The sequence below is a fragment of the Vicugna pacos genome, chromosome 4 (genome assembly GCF_048564905.1).
Source record: "Vicugna pacos chromosome 4, VicPac4, whole genome shotgun sequence".
In the NCBI taxonomy this organism is placed as follows: domain Eukaryota; kingdom Metazoa; phylum Chordata; class Mammalia; order Artiodactyla; family Camelidae; genus Vicugna; species Vicugna pacos.
The window spans coordinates 45112289-45135626 of NC_132990.1; the positions used below are offsets into that span (position 1 = coordinate 45112289).

Consider the following 23338-nt stretch of genomic DNA (forward strand, 5'->3'; position numbering starts at 1 on the left):
TTGGACCACAGGCCATAGTTTACTGACACATGTGACATAGAGACTTGGTTTTAAGGGCCATGACCATGTGGGAGGCAGGAAATAAGACCTGATCCCTACTAGATGAACCTATAACTAGCTTCACCTTTAATGAAAGGGTTTGCCAATAGAGAAAATATCTGCTGGCAGAGACTAAAAGAAAATTCTCTTGGCTTTTGCTCTGGGTAGGAAACAAGTAGGAAATCTTGAGAATTTCAAACCCCATGTCTGCATTCAGTGTTTGGGTTGCAAATTTGTTTGTGCTCTTGGAAACAGAAGCCAAGAAATTAACTTGAAGTGCTTCCAGATAGGTAGTATTCCAAACACAAAAGTTTTTTGATATTCAACTCCAGCCTATAGGAGTCCCACAGATAAAGTTTAGCTAGACATGAGCTTATGATCTAAATGTACACTAAGAAACCAGCCACAATGTGAAGTCAATTTCTTTCTCCATGTATGAATTTCACTAAAACCATCCAACTCCATTCTATTGCCATATAACTTCTTAAACTAAGCAAAATGAAGACTCAAAATTCATTTCATTTGAAATGAGTATGTAACATACAATGATTGGTGAGTGGACCCCTTAGAAAGTGAGTATTGTTTCTTGTGGTTAGATGTAGAATGAGTTTGGAGCTGGAAAATACCTGATTTAAATTCTGGATTTGGTAACTATTAACTATACAATCTGAACAACTTGCTTAATCTTCCTTAGTCTAATGTAATGCCCACCTCACAGGATGTTATGATGATTAAATTTAATATCTTTGTATAACATACAGTGTTATGTAATTCCTTTCTGTTGTTCTTGAATAAATTATCCTTAAGCAACTCACTGTAAAAGGTAGTTTTTTTTTCTCAATACTGCAGTGTATTTTTAAGGACTTATGTACACAGTACTTCCAGTGGCAGATTTATAAGATTTTGATGCAAACTATGACCTTGAAGCACAGGGGACCGCCACTCCACAGGCAGCTGGAAATAAGCATTCTCGACAGAGGTTGACAGCCCACTGTGTTGAGGGCACGGGACCCTGCCAGTCAGGGGCACGTGGGGCGGGATCATGCAGCTCCTCTTCCCAGCACTAGGCAGGAGGCATCTGAGGCAATCCTTCCCACTAAGGACCCTAGTGGCCATCCGCATCACACCTTCTCTGAGGTTCTGTTGACGTTCAAGCCACGCCCAAAGCACCCTGGCCCGTCTTTAGGCATCCTAGACCCCTGGCACCTCCTTCATCCCGCCGGCCAGGATCCCTGGTCCTTTGGAGCAGGACAGATCCAGTAAATGCTTCTTATTTTGTAGCCCAGCTTCTTGGTCTTTTTCTCCAACATGGCGTTTCTCTCTTTGCCCGGCTGACGTGTTCCCAGTCTGCAAAGCTCTCCACGTGTTTCAGTTTTTGATGAGAAATTTCCAGCTGCTTTTGATAGTGGTTATGCTTTTGCATTTTGGCTTCAGAGTGCTTAAGCTCTTCCAGAAAGGATTCCAGCCCCTTCTAGTGAAGTTGGCTGACCTGGGCGGGTCCCCCAGATCCATCACTCGGGGCTTCTCCATCTCGGCCTGGGCACTGCAGCCCCAGGAGCCGACTTTCCGCAAGCGGTCGAAGCCCTCCCTGGTTAATATCCTACAGCTGGTCCTTCACCTCGGTGTGTCTGCTGTGCAACACCTCCTTGACCCAGGTCAGGTAGGCGGGGCTGAAGACGTTTTCGTGGATTTCTTCAGTCCCGCTCAGGGTCTCCAGCGGGATGTGATGCTCCTGGACTTTCTCCCTGTGATGCTGGAACTCCCGCCACATCCTGTCCATTTCTTCGATGAAGACCTTCCCAGAGGTCTTCGCGTTGTGCCACAGCTCCTCCAGCTGGGGCCCGTCCAGGCTGTCATCCTGTTGCCGCGGATGAGGTGAAGTCGCTGCCCTCCGCCGGACTTCCTTTGTCCCGCCCAGATCATACTTTGCCAGAGTGACTTTGAGACTGCGGATAAGTTTTGCTTCCTTCTCTTGGTCTTCATCCAAGCCTTCAGCCTTCAATTTCTCCCGCTTGAATTCATCCTATTCATGTAACTTCAGGTCAGCACGCGGCTCGGACAAGCTCTCAGGTGTAAGACTAAGCACCCGGGCTTCGCACACAGCTGGTTCACCTTACCTGTGAGGAACTCCACCCCGCCACGCCCACCACGCCCGCCACGCCCCTTGGCAGCGGGGCTGGTTCTCGCGAGTACTTGCCCGCGTGAGCCCCAGCCCGCCGCCCGGAGCGGCAGCAGCGGCGGCGTTTGCAGCGGCCGGGGTTCGTGCAGTCTGTTTGGAGCCGCCGCCGCGGTCGGCGCCATCTTCCCACCCCAGGTTGCAGTTTTTACTTCTTTAAATACTCTCATCTTTTGCTATTTACTGAATATTACCCTGCTTACATTCATATGTGGGTGTCTTAACCCCCAGTACCTCATAATATGACTGTATTTGGAGGTGGGCCCCTAAACAGGTAACTGAGGCAAAATGAGGTCGGATGGGGGGCTCTAATCCGATACGACTGGTATCCTTATAAGAAGAGAGGATTAGGGGGCAAACGGGCACAGACCCTGGGAAGACAAAAGGAAAACCGGCGTCTCCACGCCAGGAAGAGAGGCCTCAGAAGAAATCAACCCTGTTGCAGCCGTCAGACTTCCAGCTTCTAGAACTGTGAGTAAATAAACTGCGGTACTTTGTCGTGGCAGCTCCAGGAAATTAATATATCGTTTTATGGTCTCCTTGTCTTACGTTGAAAATTCAATATTTGGCATCATAGCTAAGAAACAAAAATAACCTCTAAATTCCTTATTACAGTCTTTCTTTCCCATTCTCATTGGTGGTAATTTCCATATTTGGGTCTATTTTCTGTATTTTGTAAACGGTGCTATGCTTATTTCTAGCCTTACTTCTGATATACAGTGAATGTGCAGATACTGAATAGATTTGGGAGAAGTGCAACATAGAGTTGGTGTGTGTGTGTTCATATAATTTATACGTTTTCTCTACTTGCTTTCGTGTGATCTAGGAGTCTGCTTTTGTGACTAGTACAACTGAATACTAATCACTGAGTTTAATCCACCCAAAATTATTAAAAACAATAATATGAGGAAAGAGAGTGATAAGAGAGAATGATAGGAGAACAACCAACTATCAGGGAAAGGCAATACTGTTAAATATTAGGACCTCATTATTAAGATTAGGCTAATCTGGAAGAAATGATAGCAGATATCAGTGAGCCTAACTGGTTTTTACTGACTGCTAGACACACCCCTGAGTCCTATTGTTCTGTGCTTAATTTCTGTTGGTATGATTACTAGTGTCTGGAAGTATTATTTGAAGAACTACAGTCACTTAATGGAAAAGGAATATGTCTTCAGAGCATCAACAGTAATTTTTAAAATCTGTTTAAAGAGCAATGTTGATTATCTCTTTGGAAATCTCAGTCACCTGTGTAAGCAGGAGAGCCCTGGCTATTGAAAGTGGATAATGTAAAGAGACAAGCAGAAGCTTTGGCAGTGATTACACCTGGATTTAATTCTCACTTCTACCACTAATCAGCTGGATAACCTTAGGCAACTGTCGTACCTCCTTGAAATTCACTTAATTCAGTCTGTAAAATGGCATAATAACTTACTATAGCATCCTTTTAGGAATTTTAGGTTAGTTATTGAAATAACAGTACACAATATATAGAAAAGTATGGGTTCCTCAAGAAATGTTTGGCATTTCATTTCTCTAGTACTCCTACCCCCATCAAATAAAGAAAAACACTTTGTTTTTGTTCACATCAAATATTTCATTGTTTTAAAGTTAAATCATTAAAATAAGTTAAAATAAGTTAATCAAATGGCCTACTGTCATGATTAGAAGGAGAAAATAGGTGTTTATGGGCATTCCAAATTAGAATACAATTTTTCATTACATACTTAACGTATGCTACTCTTCAGTTTACAATAAAGGTTTGAATTTAAAAGACTTAGTTCCTCACTTTTAAGACTTTATACTATCAGTTTACAAATTATGTACTGACTGACTCATGCTAAATTTTCAGAATTTGGGATTTTGCCTTTTTGATATTTTCATTCAAATCCCTATAGGCAAAAAAAGCAATGAACCAGTACAGAAAACAGAAAACACTAGACTTAAGCAAACTACACATGCACACATATATATAACTTAAATGCACTTATATTCTACTATATTTCATAAAGCATTGTGGTAGCTTACCAGAATACACACAATTCAATATAATGTCTAAAGTACTTAATATAAACAGGATCAGGGAAACAGTATGAAGAAAAGACAAGGGAAATGTGTACAGAAGGAAGTATAGTTAATTGAATTGTATTACTGTTTTGACTAAGATTCTCTGTTGATAAACTAACATGGTAAATAATTGGTTACAAAGTCACATTATTTGAAGGTGACAGACTGCACATTAACAGTCTGACACCAACGGACAGCACAGGAAAACTATTCAGAGATAAAGATTTTTAAATTTTTGCAGTTTGAAACCTTTTAGGCCATGTATAATGAGCCAGACACACACTTCAACACTGAACATGTTAATCACATATTCAAATGATATCTCAGTCATTAGAAATAGTTGGTGTCTCTGACCCTGACATCTAAAACTGATCTGTGATGTGTAAAACTCGGGAGGTATTGATACCTACTTTTCAGCATCTGAACAGGAAAACAGTTGTTTAGCATTGGTAATGAAGAATTAAGTAAATGCAGAAGGATACAAAAGACAGAATGCTGAGGGAATTTATTAACAAAACAATCAAATTACATTCTGTTGAGCTAGGGTCTATGATTGCACACACTCTATGGAAATACCCCAGCCTAGATACTGGCACAGGAGAAAGTACGCTGCCAAGCTGATCCCACTGTAATCCTTTAAATGTTCCTTTCAAGGTTGGCTCCCCTCAACGCTTAGTATAGGAAGTCTTCCCATCAGGCAGAATCACAGGCTGCCCAGTGACTGACGGAGAAGTTCACATACTAAGGAATAAATAACGCTCATACATTAGCATCACTTCCCTTCCTATCCCTGTCCATGGGAAAGAAGCACAGATTGTGTCAGTAGTATGTTTTCTTTTCTACTTTTCTAAATGGTAAATTATGTTGTACCCTTCCTTGCTTTGTATCATGTGTGGCAAAAATGATGGGAAATGGCTACCAGTGGTTCTGTAATTGATTTCTACCGACATTTCACTGTGGTTAAAGATAGTTTGTATGATTTCAATTTCTTAAAAATGTATTGGTACTTGTATTGTGGCCTAACATATGGTCTCGCCTAGAGAATGTTCTGTGTGTACTTGAGAAAAATGTGTATTCTGTTGCTAGTAGGTGGAGTGATCTATGTATGTCTGTTAGGTTGAGTTGGCTAATTTTGTTATTCAGTCCCCTACATTTCCATTGATCTTTTGTCTAGATGTTCTATCCATTATTGAAAGCAAGATACTGATCTCCAACTATTATTTTAGAACTATTTCTTCATTTCTGTCAGTGTTTGCTTCTGTATTGGGGGGCTGTTTGGTACATGTCTGTTTATAGTTATATCTTTTTGATAGATTGAACTTGTTATCAATATATAGTGATCTCTTTGCGTCTTGTGACAATTTTTGATTTGAAGTTTGTTTTTTGTGGTAGTAGTGTAGCCACCCCAGATCTTTTTTTTTTTTGGTGGGGGTTACTATTTGCTTGGGATATTTTATTTCATACTTCCACTTTCAGCCCACTTGTGTCTTTCGCTCTCAAGTGAGTTTTTTGTAGACACCCTATAATTGGATCATGTGTTTTTAAACTCTGTTTTGCCAGTGTTTATCTTTTTATTGGAGAGCTTAACCCACTTACGTTAAAAGAAATACTGATGAGGAAGAACTTAATTCTGTCAGTTTCCTGCTTGTTATCTGTATGTTTTATACATTATTTGCCCCTCATTTTCTCCATTATTGACTTTTTCTGTGCTTAGGTTTTTATAGTGACCTCTATTGATTTCCTTTTGTATATAGTCTATTGATACTTTGTGGTTATCAGGAAGATTACATTTACCATTCTGAAGTTAAAACAATGTAATTTGAATAAAAACCAACTTAATTTCAATAGCATACAGAAACTTTGTTTCTATACAGTTCCATTCCTCCTCTTTACAGTATTGTCGCAAATTACACCTTTATACATTGTGTGCCCAGTAGCATTGATTCATAATTATATTATGCATTTATCTTTTAAATCATGTAGGAGATAAAAAGTGGAGTTACAAACCAATAACACAATATTGGCTTCAATATTTGCCCATGTAATTGTCTTTACTGGAGATTTCTATTTCCTTATACAGCTTTGAATTACTTTCTGGCATCCTTTTATTTCAACCTGAAGGATTAAATTTGGCATTTCTTATAGGGCAGTGTTAGGGAGCTGTAACAAACTCTTTCAGCTTTTGTTTATCTGGGACTACATTAATTTCTCCCTAAGGTTTGGAGATGGTTTGGCCAAATATAGAATTCTTAGTTGATACTTTTTTCTTTCACTACTTTAAATATGTCTGGCCTCTGGCTTCCATGGTTTCTGATAAGAAATCAGTTATTAGTCTTATTGAGGATTCCTGCTTTGTGACAAATTGCTTTTTTCTTTCTCCTTTCAAGATTCTTTTTGTCTTTTGTCTTCTGGGAGTTTGATTATACTGTGTCTTTTTATGGAGTTGTTTGAGTTGATCTTAAGTCTGGAAATCAGCCATAAGTTTACAGCAGCCAAACACATGCTGAACTAAGGAAGAGGCAGTTTGACAATGGCAGGAAAGTTTTGTGACATTTATACTTACCGTTGCCCCATCCTCTCTCAGTGTAGTAATGGTCTTAAAGCAGTGAAGTCTTAATGCAATGATAATTTTAAAACAGCAACAGACCATGTTCCTACTATGGGACCCTCAATCCTGGTTAAAGAGGGAACAGAAGAGACCCTGTTCTCAAATTACTATGTGTATCTGTTCTAATCTGTCTGGGAGCTACCTGAAGGACTGACAGAACTTTTGCCTAACTTGGAACACAGTCTGGAAAAGCAGCTATCATTACTCAAAAACAGTGCAAGGTGAACTAACAAAGCACACAGCTGGGGCAAAAGATTATGAGTTGAAATAGACCACCTAAGATCCAAGAGCAAAATCTGGGGTAGATTCTCTGAGAAATTAGAACATACAAAATGTACCCATGCATACAGAGAAATTAAGAAAGCCACATGCATATTCAAGGTAAGATGCCTGTCAGAAAACACCAGAAAATACTCTAAGCTTTTACCCTGGGCTGATCCTTGAACTCAGCACGGATTAGCTAAATGTTGAAAGAGTGATCCAGGAAATTGCAACACTGGGAGAGTTGTGTGGTTTTGTGTGTGCATATGGATGTCCATGTGTGTTTGCGTGTATATTTGTTTGTTTTAGGTCCTGGAATTCAAGGATATCTCTGTCAAAACATTAGCTAAACATGAGCTAAAGGAACAGAGGCTTCAGTGACTACACATGATAAGGAATACAGTCATTGCAAAGATAGTTTGGAAAGGTCCCTAAACAAACAGACTGCTACAGCCTTCAATAATCAAAAGCACAGCAAACTCTGGGAGAGTGGGAGAATCTTATTTCCACAGATACCATATTATAATATTTGAATGCCGAATATTCAGTAACAACAACGACAAAAATCACAAGGCATACAGACACATGGGAAAGTATGGTCCATTTAAAGAAGGAAAATCGACAGAAACCATCCTTAAGGGAGCCCAGACTCTTCTCCATTGTATATTCTTACCTCCTTTGTCATAGGTTAATTGACCATAAGTGCATCGGTTTATTTCTGAACTCTTTATTCTGTTCCATTGATCTATGTGTCTGTTTTTGTGCCAGTATCATACTGTTTTGATTACTATAGCTTTCTTTGTATTATAGTCTGAAGTCAAGAAGCCAGAATCCTCCAGCTCCATTTTTCTTTCTCAAGATTGTTTTGACTATTCAGGGTCTTTGTGTTTCCATACAAATTGTAAAGTTATTCCTTCTAGGTCTGTGAAAAAAATGCCCTTGGTATTTTGATAGAGATTGCATTAAATCTGTAGATTGCCTTGGGTAGTATGGTAATTTTCACAATATTTATTCTTCCAATCCATGAACAGGGTATGTCTTTCCGTCTGTTTGTGTCATTTTCAATTTCTTTTCATCAATGTCTCATAGTTTCCTGTGTACAAGTGTTTTACCTCCTTAGGCAGGGTTACTCCTAGGTTTTTTTCTTTTTTTTTTGATGCAATTGTAAATGGGATTGTTTCCTTAGTTTCTCTTAGAGTTTATTGTTAGTGTATAGAAATGCAACAGATTTCTGTATATTAATTTTGTATCCTACAAATTTACTGAATTTATTTTTGAGTTCTAGTTGTTTTTTGGCGGTGTCTTTAGAATTTTCTCTGTATCATGTTATCCAAAACCAGTGACATTTTTACATCTTCCTTTCCAGTGGATTCCTTTTATTTTATTTTTCTTGTCTTGATTGCCGTGGCTATTATTTCCAACACTGTGTTGAATAAAAGTGTTGAGAGTGGGCATCCTTGTCTTGTTCCTGATCTCATAGAAAATTCTTTCAGCTTTTCACCATTGAGTCTGATGTTAGCTATGGGCTTGTCATATACGGCCTTTAATATGTTAAGGTGTGTCCCCTCTATGCCCACTCTCTGGGGAGTTTTTACAATGAATGGATGTTGAATTTTTTCGAAAGCTTTTCCAGTGTCTATTGAGATGATTGTATGGTTTTTATTCTTCAATTTGTTAATGTAAAAAGAGACCTAAGATAGCGACAGAGGCTAAGTGACATTTCCTTCCCTGAATGGGTAGCTATCCTTATTCTGCCTTCCCTTTGAGTCAGTATCTAAGGGAAGAATTGCCAGGTATCTTTTAGTTCAGAATACACTGCTGTGGCAATATAGAAATGAATTTGGCTAACGGATTTGGCTTTTCTAAATTATAGTTAATACACTGAATGATTGTTTCAACTTAATGAAATGTCCTTAAAATATATTAATGTAGTCACTTCAGTGGAGAATTGAAGATAAAACAAAAAATTTAGGTAAAGGATTGAAATAAAAGTACACTTAGTTCTATCCAGTTTTTTCTTGTAAAACTCTATTTTTAATTTGAGTGGACAGTCAACTGAGAATATCTGACTTTGGGCTAAGGAAATGGAAGCCTTCTCAGCCACACTGTATTCTCTTATGTCATTTAATAAAGACACAAGTTGGGCTACAGAAAAAAAATAGTGGGAAAAATAAATCCCTCAGATAACAAATGACTGCTCTTGGAAATACGTGGATTGTTGTAGTTATTTTGCTCTTCTGGCCTCTAAAGTCCTAATCTTAACCTTAGCCCATAATGGAGGGAGACTTTTTAAACCACTTCCCCCATTATTCATTCTGTGTCTGTTGAAAAAGAGAAACCAGCTCTTTTCCTGTGCTTTCAACCAGCCATGTTATTAAAAAATCTGTTTGGGTTGATATAACTTAACCTTGCCTGGCAAGGAACTTATGGGAGGGTTCTTATAATTTGAAATAAAGAAGAAAGTAAAGAAGTGGTTATCAAACATCCCAATAGTGAAGGTATGTGAAAGCAAGTTTTGGAAGAGTTAATCTGTCAGAGTTTAGCCTACTTATTATATTTTATTTATTGAAAATAAATAACTATTAATGAATTCTTCTAGATTTTCTAGTTTCCCCAAAGTCCCCAGTATTCATGTTCTAACAAGAGAAGATTTTTTTTTTAAGTCACTGCTCTACACCCCATATTATTTGTAACCACTCCTTATCACTTCTTCCTTCAAAGAAAAGTAGATCCTGAGAAGTGTCCTTTGTTTATCTTTGTGGAATAAGTGGTGGAGATGCAACCTGGAGATGTTTAAATTGTGGCATAATGAAACTAAGGATGGAGAGATCTAGAAAGATGTGGAAAGATGGCTGGTAGAGTGTGGCCAGATGTGGGAGAAGAGAGATGTGTAGAGAGAGGGAGAAAAAAATTGCAGAAGGGAGAAAATTAAACAAATATTTAAATAGGTTTTGTTGTGTGATGTGGGATGCGAGCCTTTTCCACCCCCTTTCCTTCACAACCTCTTTGTTAAAGACTGTATTACTCATTAGTGTTACCAAGATGGAAGTTGCCATTTTGTTTGGATACTGAGAATGGACCCATGGAAACAATTACATTTGGGTTATCTATGACTATAAAGAATATAGATATAAATAAAGAATATAAAAATGGGCCACACTATTTATGCACATACTATCACCATGCCCTTTTGTTCCTTATTCATATATCTAATTAAGTTCTCTTCTTTCTTTAAGGTCAGTCTCAAGTCACATCTCAAATGTACATTTATTGACATATTCAATCCATAAGGAATTGTCTTTTCTTTGTTATCCTTAAACTCTGATTATTTATAAAAAACTCATTTTTGAACTTAGAAAATGTCTAATACAATAAATTCATTATTTCATCACTGTATTTTATATACTCAACACAATTATGTTTCTGTAGGGCTGGATCATACATTTTGTGATTTTTCTCAGTACTTTTACTTTGACAGAAAGTGCATTCATTCATCTAAACATTACTTACTGAGTGTTACGTGAGGTATCTCAACTCAGTAAACATTATTTGAATGAATGCATGCATGAATGAGAGAGTATGCAATAGGCAGCATAAGGTACCACTTAATATGAAAAAGCAAAAACAAAAACAAACACACCAGCAAGTCAAAAAGAGGACCAGATCTTTCTGCAAAATATTCTGCCCTTTGTCGGATAATGCCATGAAAATCAAAATGCTTCTGAAAGGTCTTAATAGCTGACCAAGAATATTAAACAGCTGAAATTCTCTCAAGCCTATTCGACCCTATCACTAGACATTTTTATACCTCTTGGGGATTGTATTAAAAAGATTTATAAAGGTTTTATAGATGAGATTTATAAACCTCGAAACATTTAAATCTTCATTTCTACATAGGTTTTCCCTATTTTAAGATCCCAAAAGTTTTAAATAAAATACCAGATAATTAAAAATTAGATACTGTCTGTCTGTCTTTCAAGTGTTCTATGGTAAATACTTTTTATTTTCTCCATAGCACTCCCCAATTTCCACAGATACATAAGAATTTTGCTCTGGATAGTGGGATACATAAGATGTAAGTAAATTATGTGTATGTGTTTTAGAATTCTTCAAAATGGCTTGGCTGTGGAAATGCATTGAATATTATTTAAATAACTAAAGTAACTTCCTCAGGATTCTTATTTCTTTTTGTCTAGGATACTGTCTGCTCTGGTTTGTTAAAATTTCCCTTTAGAGTGGTTTTACTTTGATTTCTGATGAGGTCCTAGGATTTATTGCCATGCCCATCCTGCACCCAGTTTTCTGATTCATACAGGGAATTACAGGTGAGTGACAACCTGGGCATGACAGCTCTGGGAATGACAGGCCTGCTTTTCAGAGGTGTTGATGTTTTCTCAATCTGAAGGTTTTAAACAGATGTCAGTCTGCCTCACCACCTCCCCTGACGCTGTTAATGGACTGAGCAACTCCTCATGAACTTTATGTAGGATATCTGTACCAGCTTCCCAATATTCTTTCATTCTGAGTCTAAATTACTGGCCTCAAAGTAATGTTGGATTTTTAGCTCTTGCCCCTATTTGCATAAGGACTATACTAAGGAACAGAACCTAGAGCAGACTGATGTCTATATCTCTGTATTTAATTTCCCTATTACTTTCTGAAACATGCACGTGTTCCTTTCTTTCTTTGAATCTCAGCTGTGTGCTTTTAACTTTTTCAAATTCACCCAGAATTTACATGTGTTTCTAGTAGAATTCCATCAAATTAAGCTTACTCTGCTATTCTGCTGACATATTCAATGTCCAAATAAATTGCTACTTACTGAATTCAATTGCCTGTATATTTCAGGCACCTGAAATTCACCATGTTCCAAGTCTCCTTATTGTTAGACATTTTCTTGGGAATCTGGATGAAATTAAATGGATTAAAGTTAGTCAGTGGCCCAGGAATGCCTGAAAGTTTTTTTCAGAGTGGCCAGGGAAAGTTTAAGCAAGGAAGAAAACCAAAATAAAAAACAGAATAACATTATTTAGGCTGAGTTCATTCCTAGGATTCCATGCAGAGCTGTCTATATAGCTGGATCAGGGAATAGTTTATTATGCTAGAGTTCTAAGTGGCACTGACACCATCTCATGCCAAGCTCTCAATTCTGGGCTGATGTCATCTCTGGTCCACTGTATGGAGTGGGCACTTTAGAGGAATGGCAGTGTGTTCCAGGGTGTATGAGGAGGGAGACTGTGAGCATGACTTTCTAAATTGGGGAGGAACTACCCACTGTAAATGTGATTTGAACTATGTTATTTAATTTGACCAATCAGAATAATGAGTTTCCCCTTGAATGAAGTGCTGCTAAGTATATGAGCAGAAAAACAAAGCCAGTATAAGGAGATGGAGAGACTGGAAGTTTATTTTCTCTCTGATTATCTTTTCCTCTGATCATGACCTTCCTTTTGGGTCTCCTAGACCTTGGAGATGATGGCAACCCCATCTTCACTAGAACCTCTGAAGTTACCTTTGATTTTTCCCAATCTTTCTGTGCATTCTATGTGTGCAATTAGACATTTGATCTTAGACTTTTTTTTTTGACAAGATATGTCTTGAATATGACCATTTTTTTTTCACTCCCACTGCTGCTGCTATTGTCACTTCCTTAACTAGAGCTTTAAGTCGTGTGTGTGTGTATAACTATAAAATTCCTGACGGCTTTTCTACCCTCACAAAAATCCAGACTCATTAACAAACTGCATTAGTCTTTTCACTGATTTCTCCAACTGATTAATGTTTCCTTATCCTTTGATGCTCATCAAATAGCATTTATATTTTGCCTTCCTTTCTCCTGCAGCAGGGGGTGAATTAGTATATTTTCCTCTCTGTGCTCTCATTGCACATTCTAGGCAACATTACACTATAATAATTTGTTGTTGTTGTGTCTGCCTTCTCCATTAGACTTGGAGCAACTTTAGGAATAGGGAGCAGGTATGATTTACCTTTGTACTTCATCTGGCAACCAGTACATTGTATAGAAAAGAGGGTATGCTAAATATTTTCAACTATTTTGAGATTATGATTTCCCACAACTAAAATGGCTATGGATTTTGGCCAAAGTGAACAGTGTACTATTAGCCCATTCATTACACATGATGTCTTTATTTGACCAGAACTCTAGGAAAGTAGCTTTCCTCTTTTTCAGGACAATTGCCAACCTAAATTTTATTGATAACATAGGAAAGGGAAAAGAACGTTGAATATCTTTCATGTTTATAATGGAGAAATACTGAGCAATTTGTTTACACAGAGTCAGTCAGTGGTAGAGCTCAGGGTACTGGATGGATATATATTTCCGGGTAGACGGATATTTATTTCTGCCTCTCAGGGGCACTTGAAAATAGTTTGAAAAACAAGGCAGTGGTCCCTTCTGCCTAGAATACTTTTTCCCAGGATATTCACAGGCAGCCTCTTCTTCCTTGTTCAGGTTTCAGCTCAAATGCCACATTCACATGGAGCCCTTTCTTGAATACCTGCCTAAAGCTATTTTCCACTTTACCTGATTTGTTTATTTATTCATTTATTTTTAATTTCATTTCGTTACCACCATACATAATATTTTAGTGCTTAGACTAATGTGTAGAACATAGTGTGATTTCATCAAATACTTATCAAATACATGAATCTAATATTTTCTTTCCAGGAATAAACCTAACATTTATGTAAAGTATTAAGTGTATCTGCACTTTCCTTTTGCTTGCAAAGTCATTGTGTGACCAATAATTTAATTAAATTAGTGACTTTGCAAAGTGCTTGGGGAAACACAGGGTGTAAGAGGCAATATATAAAATCAAATACTTCTGTATTCCATGTACTCCCAAGCACTTTATAGATTAATGACTTAAATACTGTAGGTCAGTGACCACACTGACAGAGAGCAAAGCTACTGCCTGATTTGCTCTGGCCCACTCAAAGCAATGACAAGTTTTTATAAAGAAGTGGAATATTGTACAGGGAATTGAGGTCTCCTTTCTCCCCTAATCAATAAATGTCGGATGTTTTTATACACCAATCTCTGACCAATTTCTTAACTTAGAATATTGATGATAGCTTCCCAGCTGAGAAACCTCTCTTATATCAGTATTAGATCAGTAATGTATTGTTGGCTGTTTAAATCTGGGAATGGAAAAATAATCAGACTTACAGTGAGAGGATATGAAATAAAAAATTACTGATGCACTTGCATGTCACAATTAGTGAGAATTTTGATCTTTTGTAAATAAGTACTGATAGATTTGAAGGTTCTAATTACAGTCAGTAGTTTTGTGGTTGTTTTATATCAATTTGTGTCTCAAGAGAATGTGAATTCTCGACGTAAGCATGTGTTTTTCATCTTGCACTCCATTTGTCTGAACAACCAATGTCTGGCACAGAGTAAATGCTTAGTAATGGCAGCTGCTGATACTATTAGTACTATCTTTGTTCCAGCTCTCTGAGCCTGAGCCTGAGGCAAAGCTTGCATGGAAGGTACAAACTCAATGCAACAATAGTGAGGAAAAAGTAAAGTGATGCAGGAATGAAGGAGAAGCAACATGCTCTGATACATTACCTAGCTTCACAAGAAAAGATAAGCAGTCAGTCTGTCATGAGGGATGTCTCCAGGGAGGCCCTTAGGGAACTAAAGCTTGTCAGAACATTCTGTTGGGAAGAAGGAAGAATGGTAAATTTACCTGTAGACTTCTTCCAGCTTCCTGTCTCTTCCTGGTCAGCATAAGATTTATGTTGTTGAGTAGTCTATTTCCAGTTGAAACGGATATGTACTTTGCAGTTGTTGGATGTAGTGTTTTATAAATGTCAAGTAAGTTAAGTGGTTGATAATATCATTCAAAGTTTTTGTTTACTTATTTTTGCTTGTGCAATTACTGAGAATGTTGTGTTTAAGTCTAAAACTGTTATGTATTTGTCTAGTTCTACTTTTGGCTCTAAGTATTTGCATCATATATTTTGAAGCTCTATTAAGCACATACTCATTTATAATTGTTATATTTTTCTGGTTCATTGACCTTTGCATTATTATGAAAGGCCATTCTCTGCCTCCAGTAATGAGTACTTCTTTTCCTGAAGTCTTTTATGACTGATATTAGTATAAATAACCCTTCTGGCTTATACATGTTTACTTTTGTGTGATATAGCTTTTCCATCATTTTACAAATAATTATTTGTGTCTTTGTAAGAAAGTGAAATTTGTGTAGATAGCATGTGGTTAGTTCTGGCTTTTTAAATTGAGCCTGACAATCTTTGCCTTTTAATTTGATCATTTAGTACATTTACATTTAATGTAATTCTTGATACATTTATATTAATGTCTGCTCTTTTCCTATTTGTTTTAATTCATATATTTTTGTCACTGTGCATTCTTTTTTATTTTTTAATTAAATATTTTAAGTATTCTATGTTTATTTTTCCTTTTAATTCTAATCCGATCACAATAATGTAGAATATTTTCATCAACCAAGAGTTAATCTTTTTCCTCTGTTTGCTTTATTTTGGGTAATTTCTATTGCTGTATCTTCAAGTTCACTGATCTTTTTATTTCTGTGGTGTAGTGTGCTGATAATCTTTCATTTGAGGTATTGTATTTTTAATCTCTGGAATTTTTATTTGAATCTAAAAATTTTCTCTTTTTCTCTCTTCATGCTTAATTTTCTACCTTCTTGAATGTATGAAGCATATTTATAGCAGCTGCTTCTATCATCTGTATTATTTCTGAACCTGTTCCTATTGATTGATTCTTCTCTCAGTTGATTTTTGTTTTTTGTTTTCATTTTTGTTTTTGTTTTCCTGTTTTGCTATTTTGCAAGCCAGGAAATTTTTACTGCATATTGGACAATGCAAATTTTATATTGTTGGCTTTTATTGTACTCCTTTGGTAGATGTTGAATATTATACTGACATGTAGTTAAGTTACTTGGAAACAGTTCAATCTTTCCAAGGCATGCTTTTAAACTTTTTAGAGTAGATCACAGAAAACACTTTAGTATATGGCTAAATTATTTCCTTTTGTGGATGCTATCTGATGCCCATTATATTACAAGGTGATTTTCTACATTGGCTGGATGTACACAAACTATTCCTACACTCATGTGATGTTTGGAAATTATTTTGCTTATTCTGTTCTAATGATTGTTTCCCTGATCTTCAGTAGTTTCCTTTCTTGCATGTACAGGTAAATATTAGCTAAATACTCAAGGACTGTACACATCTTATAGTTCTTTGTTACAGTCCCCTGCTTTCCAGTAGACAGATCCACAAATTCTAGACAGATCCACAAATTCTAGCCCCTTCGGTTTCCTGGAGATAGGATCTCTCTTTTCAACTCAGCATTTCCTCCAGGCTTTGTTTGGCTAGCCTCTCTCGGCTTAGCAGTCTAGAAACTAGCCCCAGACAGCAAACTGGTGCAATCATAGGGCTCTTTTGGTTTGTTTCCCTTTTCTCTGGGGTAACAGTTCTATGCAGCCAGCTGTTCAGTGTCTGAAAACTGTTTTGTTTCATAGATTAAAAAGCAGAAAGTTCTTGTAATTGTCCTTTCTTCTAATTTGAGTTTAATTTGCTGTTCTTTTTCTAGTTTCTTTAGCTGAAGAATTAGATCACTGATTTTCATTTTCAATCCATCATCTTTATCTGTGCATTTGTTTTTAAATCTTATTTTAATGTAGCTCTTATTGAAGTACACAAATTTTAATAAATTCTACCCTTATTATCATTGGTTAACATCTTTTTAAGATTTTTGTTGTTACTTTTCCTTTGACTCAGGAAGGTTTATTTTGAGAGTTTATTACTCGTTTCCAAGAATTTGAGGATTTCCTAGATGTATGTAGTTACTGATTTAGTCTGCTGTGGTTAGATAATATACTATATTTGATTTCAGTGATTTCATATTTATTGACAGTTAATTGCTGAAACTACATAGTTTAAATTTGGTAATAATCTGTGTGCACTTGCAAAGAATGTGTATTATATACTAGCTGTCTATACTGTTTTATGTAATGTAATTAGGTCACTTAAAAATTATTTTTTGGGTCTTTCATATAGTAACTGATAGTTTGCTTGTTCTATCAGCTATTAAGAGAAGTGTATTCATATCTGTTAAGATTGTTGATGTGCCTATTTGTTTTAGTTGTAAATATTTGCTTTATATGTATTGAAATCTGTTATTGAGTGCCTATAGATTTATAGTTTTGATATATTTCCAGTGTATTTTCAACATTTATATTGGATATATATTCAGTAAATACATTTTTCTTAAAGTTTACTTTGATAGTAAAATAGCTTCACTCAGTATTGTGTGCTTTCTTTTCTTTCTTTCTTGTATGGTATATAATGTTCAGTCCTCTGATTCATGTGTATTTATAATTATTGTGTGTCTTTATAATAAAAACAAATCACTTCTAAACAGCAAAAATAACTTTGTGAGGTTTTTAAAAATTCAGTATTACAACCTTAGGCTTGGACATGATATATTTAGTTCATTTATTATTTTTATTGTCATTGGATTGTTTGGATCAATAGCTAGTATTTTATTTTTCATCCTCTGATATTTTCAGGTCCTTTTACTTTTTATCTTACCCATGTTTGAATTAATAAAATATATTTTAAAATTTAACTTTCCCTCAAATTTTTAATTGCAATTTGTTATTATGCATTCCTTTACATGGCAGTTTTAGGATTCTTTACATGCAAACTAGAGCTATTACAGTTTATTATTTCTTTTATCATTTCTATGAGAAATCTATAAATTTGGAATACTTTCACGTTCGTTTTCCTACTCCTGTTCTTTTATTTTGTTTTATGCATTTCTGCCTACATATATTTTGAAACCCATAAGGTGTTATTTGGTTTATGTAGTCAAAATGTCAAAATCTATTTACATTTACCTACATATTTTCCCAGTCTTCCTCATTTCATATTTTTGTCTGGGACTTTTCTTTTCCTTCACAATAACTCCACTGAGTATTTCTTTTGATAAAAGATTACTCATGATAAATTCTCTCAAGTTACCATTCTCTGAAATTGTCTTCATTCCACTCTAATTTTTGAAGGATGTTGTTTGTTGGTTTGGTTTAAAAAAAATTCCAGTTTGGCTTTTTTCTTTTCATCACCTGGATTTTCTTATGGCCCCCATTATCTCTATTGAAAACTCAACTTCCATGTTTTTTTGCTGTTAATATAAAGGCATTGTATCTTCCTCCCCTCCCCCCATCCCAAGATGCTTTAAGGTTTTTCTCTTTGATTTTAAGGATTATTGTTATGATGTGCCTAGTTATAATTTCATATGTATTTATTTATCCTACTCAGGGTTTACATAACTTCTTAAATCTATGCATTGGAGGCTTTCATCACTTTTGGAAAAATTCTGGCCATCTAATCTTCAAATTATCTTCCATTCTCCTTTTTTCAAACTTCAGCTATGCTTTTGTTCAACCTTTCTCCCATGTTCCGCAAGTCTTTTATGCTCCTTCCTGTGTTTGCCATTTTATTTCCTCTCTGGTTTCTGAGAGACATATCAGTTCTCTAACCATGTTTTCTGCTCCTAAATCAGTCTATTGACTTCTCAAATTCAGCTATTATACTTTTGATTTTAGAATGTCCATTTGATTATTTTTCATGTATTACAATTCTTTGGTAAAATTCTTCATCTTTTTATCCATTTTTGATATTTAGGTCTGTTTTCCTGAACATATTAATTCTGATGATTTTAAAGTCTTTTCCTGATAAAGACTTTTCCTGCTAAAGACACATATATGCCATGTATAAATATTTTTGTACTGTCCATTCTTCTCCTACTTTCAGTCATATAATTCTATGTCTTGGTATGTGTAGAACTTTTTGATGGAATATTGGCCATTTTATTTATTTATGTTTTGTTTGTTTTTCTCAGTGGAAACTTTGTTTTGCTTCAAAATAGTTCATCCTACCTGGAAGTAACAGCTCTTCAAATTACAGTTTTTAAAATGCTGTCAAATATTATAGATATCACAAAATCTAGAAAAATAACATTTAAAAATTAACTGCAGCATAATATATCTCTATAAAACGTTTTCCCCACTCTTTTAGCTACGCATTCTTTAATTGCCTCCTCATATGATGATTTGTGTATTTTAGAAATAAAGTTTTAAGAAGTAAACTTTGTAGTTTATAGGCAGATTTTTAATATGGTTGGTTAGAATTTGCTTTTAGTTATTAATAGTTTAGAAAAGTTTACTTCAGCTTCACAAATTATTATTGATAATGTCACATTAATTTTCTTTCTTAAATTTGAGAAAACCTGTATGAATTACTTCCTCATAAATACTGTTAAAATGCATTATTAATTTCAGTACTGTTACAGGCTTGTGCATTACAGGAACTCTGATAACTCTGACACAGTTCCATTTTATGTATAGGTACACAAACATATACTCCTTATTGATGGAGTATATTCTTGACAGAAGGAAATTTCTGTTTTGACTAAGCATTGATGAGAACTGAATCTTTTACTTACATTTTACATGCTTGATGATTGAAATGATTTTCCACAGAATAGCTTCTGGCTTCACACTTTTCAGTTCTTTTTTTCTTCTTCAAACTCACATCCTTTCAGAGCTGTGAACTGTAGGACATGGCCATGTTATAAAGTTGCTTTTGTTTTTGTGCTTCTGTGTGTTGTGCTAGTTAATTCAGTAGAGTAGGCAGTAGGAGTATCTCTGGAAGTCATTCCTATAATGGGACAGTTTATAGTCAATTACACATGGTAGTGTCTGAAAAATCACATAATAGCCTCAACTCAGTCTTTCCCTTAGCCAGATTTCAAAAAAGCCCGTGATCATTCCAATATGATGTAACATAAGGGGAATATAATAGAGGGAAAAACTGGGGGGAAAAAAAAAAGAGACAGTGGTCTTATTTGATTGAAGTCAAAGTATCTCACCTTTGAAAAACACTTGATTTCATGAGCTAATGTCTAGGGCTCTTCCTAGGACCTAAAAAGGAACCCATAGAGGTGTGGAACCCTGAAGCTTAAGCTTCATTAGCTTCTAAGTAAATATGCCTTGTATACAGTGGTTGAGAGGAGGTAAGAAAGAAGGTTTATAGAAGTCATAAATCATTAGAAATTAGGCAGAAGGTAGTTTTTTTTAACAGGAAAGTAAGATGAACTAGATGAATATAGGGACATAGGTGATGTTGAAGAAGAAAGATATTAAAGTGAACAAAAAATTGCAAAGGGAAGTCTGTTGGGGAAGATACAATAATTGTGTCAAGCAACACTCTTTGGTTACTTACTATATGATTGGCCCTATACTAAGCAGTTTGAATTCATTCTTTTATTTAACCTTTATAATATATGTATGTGAGGCTGGTGATTATTATGAGTATTATTTTGTAAAGGAGAAAATGAAGGCCTGTATTGGTTAAATAACTTGCCCAAACTCACATAGACAGTAAGTGATAGCCATGAACTTGAACCTGGATCTTGGATTTATCGCCTGTGCTTGTATCCACCTTGTTAGAGTGGAAACATACGAGAAGCTAGACTAGTGATAGTAAGTGTATTAATTACATTTTAGAATGACCAATAACATATGAAATGTCTTTTATTTTATGCATTTAATTATCACCATAGTTAAAAGACAGAAATCTACTTCCATCCTGTTTTGATAAATCCAAAATAAGACTTGTTTTAACAATAGTATGACTTTGCTGCAGCAGTTAGAATTAACATTTATTCATTGACAAATATTAAGGGCTTTTAGTAATACCCAGGTTTGAGGTGTGAGAAATGTGATGAGAAATTAGCTAATATTTTCAGAACTTTTTAAATATCAAAAAGAACCTCTAAGATTTTAACATTATACACAATATTGGTTAATTATTAATGGCTTAAGAAGACCAATTTTAAAATTTCTGATCTTAATGCATTGAAATTCACAACCCTAATGTTTTCCACATTGACTGTAATGAATGATGAAGAAAACTCAGTTATGCATTTCATATCCAGCTGGATAGAAAACAAAATTTTAAAAAATGTTTGGACTGTTAACTTTTGATTTCCTCTAAGGCAAATGTATAGGTAATTTTTATTCCCTGAAAAGTGGTGGAAGAGGACACCGTTAATAATTAAGCAGACAAATTATCCGTATACCTCCTGTCAATATTGTTAACAGAGACTGTTATTTTATTAATCCTTATGATCCAGTGATTCCTTTTTTCATGTTTCAGGGCACAGCAGGTGAGAGAGTGGATTTGTTAAGCTGGGTGGGTTTATCCTTCTTTTATGTGTTCATTCAATTTTATGTTCATTTACTTATTGTACACATATGGCAATAGAAGCTGCTAAAGCGATCATTGCTATTCTGCAAAACAACAAAGCACAGAAGCAGATGTCTTATTTCTGAGATTCCACCCCTCCCCCCAGGATTATTATGATTAAAGATCCTTTTCCACCACCCCCTAGGGAGGATGAGGGGCTGTTTGCTGGAGGTTTTTTAATGACTTGGGGAAGGGCTCAAATATCCCCCCATTATGGTAATCCACCCCAGGGGCAAACCACACTTGAATATTATGGATTTATTTTATTTTTCTATCCTTGCAAAGGTATTATTCAGTTCATTAGAATATAAAGAACACACTGTTAAATTTCAAAATTACATGGATGAAGAAAATCACTGTAGTGGCATCATATGTTTGTTATAGTTTTAACTATGTTGAAAAGGCAAAACACTTCAGAGAAAATAATTTCAGAGAAAATATATTGGCAAACCCAACATTGTACATCGAAGGCAGGTCCTAAGAAAAGAAGATTTAATTCACATTGGGCAGGAGGTTAGCTTCTATTTTCAGTCATGTGATATTTCAAGAATTAAACATCATGAATAAGATAAGAAATAAGAGGAATAGTTAAAATTGGGAAAGCACACTTTGATTAGGAAAGAGAATGTAAGGTTTAAAATTTTTTAGGGAAGTTTGCCTTATTATAGTGAGAAAAGAAAGTTATATTTCTTCTTTCCTTTCTTCTTTTTTTAAACCATTTTTATTTTGGATATTTGACCCTAAGCTGAGATGACTGAAAAATACCTTCTTTGAGTGTCAACATTTTTGAAAGACTTTTTCTCCCTCCCTAAGGGCTATTTGTCTCTTGGAGGCATTGTCTACATTACTCACCTAGAGGCGAGCGTTTGTCCCTGAACTAAATGCTGACATCTCCTGATAAGAGGGAAGCTGAAAAGGAGAAGAATTGAAGGTCAATATGTTTATTTTGCTCTCTAGCACATAAATGTACATGTGTGTGTTGGAGAAGGGGAGTGACGCTTGAGACTGGGCCAGTGGAGAGGGGTAAATACTTTGTGATGCTGTCTACTTATGGGCTTATAAAGTTTACAGCTGCATAACCATTAGCATGAAGGGTAGAGCAGATCTCAATTGCAGAAGCTTCTAGCCATACACATAAGGCGGTACGTAAATGATACACATTATTGCATTCACCCCTTACTCCCTCCCCTGTTCAAGCTAATTGGAATTTGCAATCCATTTCAGAGAAGTGACATAACTGTCAATCATTTTCCAGGAGGAAGAAAATGGAATACACTTGGCAACAGGGCTCAAGCAATAAATAGCCTATATGTCTTAGATTTAATATCTGATCACCAGCTGGATTGAAGCCAAATGGCAGTTCACAAATTTGCTGCACATTAGAATCACTTGGGGGAACTCTGAGAAATCCCAGTGTCCACACTCCTCTCTTGACCTATTAAATCAAAGTCTCTAAGGGTGGGACTCTGACACCAGTGTTTTTCAAAGCTCTTTAGGTAATTCAAATGAGCAGCAAAGTTTGAGAACCAGTCCAATAGGGGAACAGACTTATTTCACACAGATGAAGTAGAAGCAATTCATACGTTAAAAAGACATGAGTGTGTGTGTGTGTATATATATATATATATATATATATATATATATATATATATATATATATATTTCTTTTTTTCTCTTTATTCTGCTTGTGTTTCAGATAGGCTCTGATATAAATGACTAAGAAGTACAATAAAACTTACCCCTCACCCCAAAAACAGTTGGTGATATTAGAATCTAGTTCTGGGAAGGAATTCTTCCATTACTTTCTTAACATTCCAAGCCCCTAAAACAATGGTTCTCAAAATACGGTCACCTGA

At 35.7% G+C, this 23338-nt stretch overlaps 1 long non-coding RNA gene and 1 pseudogene across 1 annotated transcript; one reads left to right on the forward strand and one right to left on the reverse strand.

Moving 5' to 3' along the window:
* Nucleotides 1-1250: 1250 nt before the first annotated feature.
* LOC102538840 (alpha-2-macroglobulin receptor-associated protein pseudogene) lies at nucleotides 1251-2340 on the reverse strand (annotated as a pseudogene).
* A 7-nt stretch (nucleotides 2341-2347) lies between these two features.
* LOC140696065 (uncharacterized) lies at nucleotides 2348-22400 on the forward strand. Its single transcript, XR_012072058.1, has 3 exons — nucleotides 2348-2686; nucleotides 11167-11226; nucleotides 22296-22400. It is a non-coding gene; the product is annotated as an uncharacterized lncRNA (long non-coding RNA).
* Nucleotides 22401-23338: the final 938 nt, after the last annotated feature.